The 5,618-nt window shown below is 36.2% G+C and overlaps 1 long non-coding RNA gene across 1 annotated transcript; it reads left to right on the forward strand.

Moving 5' to 3' along the window:
- The first annotated feature begins 1,688 nt into the window (after positions 1–1,688).
- Positions 1,689–2,518, forward strand: LOC121259130. Its single transcript, XR_005939514.1, has 2 exons — positions 1,689–2,123; positions 2,208–2,518. It is a non-coding gene; the product is annotated as an uncharacterized LOC121259130 (long non-coding RNA).
- The last annotated feature ends 3,100 nt before the right edge of the window (positions 2,519–5,618 follow it).

Below are 5,618 nucleotides of genomic sequence, written 5' to 3' on the forward strand. Positions count from 1 at the left end.
GTATTGAAATAAATTGAGTTCTTTATAAATAGTTATGAGTTAAAATGGTAAAGTTTAGTTAAGATAAATTTAAATGTATTTGAGTATTAAGATTAATTTAGATATATTTAAAAAAAATTAAAAAAAATTATGAGTCTCACATAGTAAAGATATATTGAGTTAAAAAAGATTATGAATCTTATATTTAAAAAGATTTTGAATTGAATGATATTTAATAATTTAAGAGTTATATATTTAATCAGAATAGATCTAAAAAGAACGTAACTAAAATAAATTACGCTCATTCAAAAATCTAAACGAGGGTTAACATCTTGGATTGCAGATATACCGTAGTTGACCAACGTCTCTTTAGATGTCCACATGTTTTTCTTTTCTACTTTCTATATTGAATTTGGTGTTCTCGTTTTTAAAAATAAAAAACATAAAAAATTAAATACACGTGCCAAATCTCTTAAATCACCAGTGCTCTGTTTGGTCCTCTATCCTATATACTGACCACATTTCAATTACTACGTCCTAGTTTACTCATGATATTCTGTTAATGTTATTTGTAAATAGTTTATTAAGCAATTTGTCGATGTAATTTTCAGTGATATCCACGCGTGTCCAACTAACCTCCAACGGCCTAATTTGGGTATTTATTGTCATAATATCTCGCTAATATTTATTATTTTATTATTATATTTTATTTATTTTTTATAACTATTTAATATTTTATTATATTTTATTATTATTTTTTTATTACTATTTACAAAATACTTGAAAATGCCTCACTATCTAAATTTAAGTACAATATTAGAGATCTCATTTCAACTCATTTTAAATTAATTATTCATGTGACCTATTACTTTTTCAACTTTTTATAAAAAAATTAAGCTCATCTCAACCTATAAAAGTTAAACCTATCTCAATGAAATTTATAAAATATTACTATTCATAACTCAACTCAACTCATATCAACATTCAAACGTATTCTTAGAGGAACTCAGTGGAGATATAACTCGTTAACTCAGAAAAGAATAAACTTTTTTCAGTAAAAGATAATAATGAGTCAGTAGTCCCAATAAGACATACCTGGTTAGTTATTTATAGAGGTTGAAGTCTTATTCTATGGCATGATCCTTTTGGATGCAATTATTGGTACTCAATAATCAGTATGACCATGATTCGGCCATTGATAACTTTTTGTACGAGTATCTACTATCTAGTTTGGACTTATCTAAAGATCCTAACCTTATTGATGTATGGACTGTTGAATTTCCATACTGAGCATAACGTCTACCTGGGCTTTACTTCGGGCCTGTATGGTGTGTACTGCACCATTCTATCCTTCGGCCGCCGCTGTCATGTGAGTCTCTCATGACTTTGTCATAACCCGCTAGCTAGCTTTTTCCCGCCCAACCATATATTTTATATATTTATGCCCAACACAATCCAACCACTTCCTTTGTTTCTAATGGAAAAACATACGACATCTGTCCCAGGCATATTGAAAAGTTGGCTACTCTACCGAACCCCTTCAAAAAAGGACAAAAAAAAAAAAAAAACAATCTTACGCTAACACAAACTTTGACCTTTCATTAATTATAATTAGCTGTAACATTTACAAAAGTACTGCTTCGGTTGGCCCTCCAATTTTATTAGTCTTGGATGCCGATCTGGTCTCATTACGGGGGCTGCTCTACTCACCTAATTTGAAAAGAGAGGCGTCCATTTTCTTGTTCCCTTGTCCTCCTCCTGGTCCTACCATTCCATCGTGTTCTATTCCAAAATTATAGTTTTGCTTTATAATCTGGTCATTTTCACATTGTTAATTAGAGCCTCCATTCCTCCCAAGACCGTCCAAAAGTCCAAAAATCACTTCAAAAGCCACAAATTTCCAAGTTCCTTCCCTCCAAAGTCCATACCTGCGTTACATCATCGCCTCACCCTCCCAAAAAAGTCATCCCTCAACCTTATTTATAACCCACAACAGAGATTGCCTATGCAAGTGTTTGCTTGTGGAGGCTGAAAATGTGTCATATGGCCTACAACAATGTCGGCAACGGCAGGAGATCCTGCCACGGAAACAGAGGATTTAGGCTGAATCCCAAAAGATTTTCGGTGCAACGATTTCGTGCAAGGTTCGTATATTTGTTCAAGCTCTTAAATAGTTGGAGATCATCTTATGGGCAAGCTCTAAAATCGCTAAAGAAAGGTCTTGGCAGAAGAAATAGCATCAACATAAATAACAGCGGCGTCGGCAGCAACAGCACCATGAGTTTGGTTTTGAAGGTCCCCAGCATGGGTCGAGCCGACTGTAGGTTGAGATCTTTTGGGAGGTCCAACTCCTTCTATGCCGAGGCCATTGCAGATTGCTTGGAGTTCATCAAGAGGTCCTCTGTTTCTGGAGATCGAAACCCCATCATCCAAAGATAGGATAATTTTTTTTTTTTCTTTTGCCATTCTGTATAAAACGACTCGCGGAGATGTGCTCCTTGTATTTGTCATTTTGTTACATATCACATTCGTTTGCCTTCTTCAAATATGAGACGCCATCCATCATCCATGGCTAACTGTACATAGAGAGAGAGAGAGCTTGTCCGATTACCTTTTTTATATATTAAAATTTTGGGAGATTTTTAATATTAATGTGTTGCCTAATTTTTCTGCTCAGGTGACAGTCACGATAAAGTTCTCACTTCTCAGGGGGTATGAATGAACATATTGTTCATTTTATACCACCTAACGTATTTGCGAGCTTTCCACGACAAATATAGAAGGAGCACTTTTCATGAAAACTCGGGGTTAAGTTTCTAGTATCTTTCAACAAGAAAACAACAGAGAGAGATTTTGTAAAAAAATAAGAAGATGGCAGTTATTGTTAAGAATTGAGTAACTAGAGAGACTGAGTAAATGAAAATAAGAAGAAGAAGAAGCTGGGAGAAAATAGTTTCTCATTCATAAACCGTATATCCCTATGGCTCTGTACAACGTTGCTATATATATATATATATATATATATATATATATATATAACTACTTGCAGCCACCATGGCTGGAAAGAATAAACAATACAATGTCTGCTATAGAATCACAAAAATAAAAAATAACTAACTCTACCACATGGTACGTATGAGCCATTGATAGCAGCCTCCATATCAGTCCTAGAGTGTCGGTCCTCACTGCATTTGGCTAGTAACAACGTGGGCAGTGGCCTCTGTTGCAGAGTGACCCGTGTGTTTCCTTAGTACTCTAGTGTCTTTACTGCAGGGGAATCAATGCATTTCCTTGATACTTCTGTGTGCAATCCTTGAGACTCCCTCTCAAGATGGGCATATATGTTAAGGATGCCCATCTTGGACAATAACAAGTAAAAAGGTGGTGCTAGTAAGGCCTTAGTATGTATGCTAGTTGAAACTTTGAAGACACATGTACTGGTTTAATAACACCTGTCAGTACCTTTTTTTTAACAAAATGACAGTCCAATTCTACATATTTTGTCCTCTCATGAAATATGGGATTCTTGATTAGGTGTATTGCAGATTGGCTATCACAATACAACAAGGCAGGTTGTGGATGTTTAATGTTAAAATCCTCCAAGAGACCTTTCAGCTAAATGATCTCACAGCTTGTGTATGCCAATGCCCTATATTCTGCTTCAGCAGATGACTTTGACACCACCACTTGTTTCTTTGATTTCCAACTAATCAAAGAGTCACCAATAAATATGCAAAACCCAGTTACAAATCTTCTGGTTTCAGGGCAGGCTACCCAATCTGAGTCACTGTACCCCTTTAGATGCAAAGAAGATTTTGAAGAGAAGAAGATTCCTTAACCAACCGAGCCTTCAAGGTATTTAAGTATCCTATGAATTGGCTAAGAATACCAATAGAATAAGTAATATCAGGCCTTGTGGTGCTTAAATAAATGAGTTTTCCTATCAATTTGCGATAGCTAGTGACATCCGAGAGGCACTCATCAGAGGAGTGTGTTAGCTTGTGATTTGGTTCCATAGGAGTGGTCACAACTTTACTCCCAAGCAACCTAGCACTTTCAATGATCTTCAAAGCATATTTCCTTTGGCAAACATGAATACCACTTTTTAATCTTGCAACCTCTAATTCCAAAAAGTATTTAAGCATTCCCAAGTCCCGGATTTTAATTTGATCATGGAGAAAGGCTTTCAAAGAGTCAATTATAGTTAAGCTACTACTTCCCAAGATGATATCATCAGCATATGCCAAAAGGGCAACAAAAGCATCCTTGTTACTTCTAGTAAATAATGAATAATCTGATTTTGATTGAAAAAAACCAGTAGCAACAAGTGAGGTAGTGAATTTTTCATTCCATTGCTTTGATACTTGTTTCAAGCCATACAAGAACTTGTGAAGCTTACATACCAGTTTCTTTCCTTCAGTTGAGACTCCCCTTTAATCTAAAGTCCAACTGGCAGCTCCATGTAGATCTCCTCATCGAGATTACCATGTAGAAAAGTATTATGAATATCTATTTGTTATAAATGTCAGTTATGAATTGAAGCAAGAGCAAAGAATAACCTGACAGTGGACATCTTTGCTACAGGGCTGGAAGTTTCTTGATAATGGAAGCCCTCACGTTGTGTATAACCTTTAGCCATTAGTCTTGCCTTGTGTTTATCCACAGTGCCATCTGGTTTTAATTTCACTTTGAATACATACTTGCAGCCTATTACTTTCTTGCCAGCAGGAAGATGAGTGATTGATCAAGTGCCATTATTTTCAAGGACAACATATTCTTTAGTGATAGCATTATGCCAATGATCATGCACAACAACTTCTTCATAATTTTTTAGTTCAGAAATGAGAGCAAGAGATAAGACATATGTTTGATGAGATGGAGATAGCCGTGAGTAGGAGAGTGTGTTCTGTAAAGGGTGTGCAGTGGAATAGGTAGAGAGGGAAGGATTGGAGGTAGAGGAGACTAGTTGGCAGTGATAGTCAAGCAAATAAGAGGGCTGGTGTTTAACTCTATATGATCTCCTAAGTTGTAAAGATGGAGAATGTGGAGGTGAAGCATGAGATAATTGAGGAAGAGAGTCTGAGTTGTTTGATTCAAGAAGAGAGGGTGAAGAGATAGGAGTAGATGGAGGCGTAGTGATGTTGGAATTTTCAGGAGATGAGGAAGAAGAGAATTGAGGTTCTATCCTATTTCAAGGAGAGGGTGAGGGGTAAGGAATGAAATCAGGAAAGGCAGGGGTAAGGTGAGATTTGAATTGAGGGAGGAGGAAGGTTCAAGAGTTGTTTTTGCAAAGGGAAATTCAGATTCTATGAAGATGACATCTCGAGATACAAAGTTGTTATGAGTGGTGAGATCATACAGCTTATATCCTTTGATCCTGACAGGGTATCCAATGAAAACACACTGCTCGGATCTTGGATCAAGTTTCGTTCTGTCTCTTTTGAGTGTGGATACAAAACAAAGATAGCCAAAGACATTGAGATGGGTATGGGATGGTTTAGATGAGGAGAGCACTTCATAAGGTCATTTGTTTTCAAGAAGTGGAGAAGAGATTCGATTTATTAAATGTGCTACTGTCAAAACAGCATCACCCCAGAATTTTGTTGGAAGATTGGCTAGAAGAAGGAGTGCTCTAGCTA

This window comes from Juglans microcarpa x Juglans regia, chromosome 4D (assembly GCF_004785595.1).
Source record: "Juglans microcarpa x Juglans regia isolate MS1-56 chromosome 4D, Jm3101_v1.0, whole genome shotgun sequence".
NCBI lineage: Eukaryota > Viridiplantae > Streptophyta > Magnoliopsida > Fagales > Juglandaceae > Juglans > Juglans microcarpa x Juglans regia.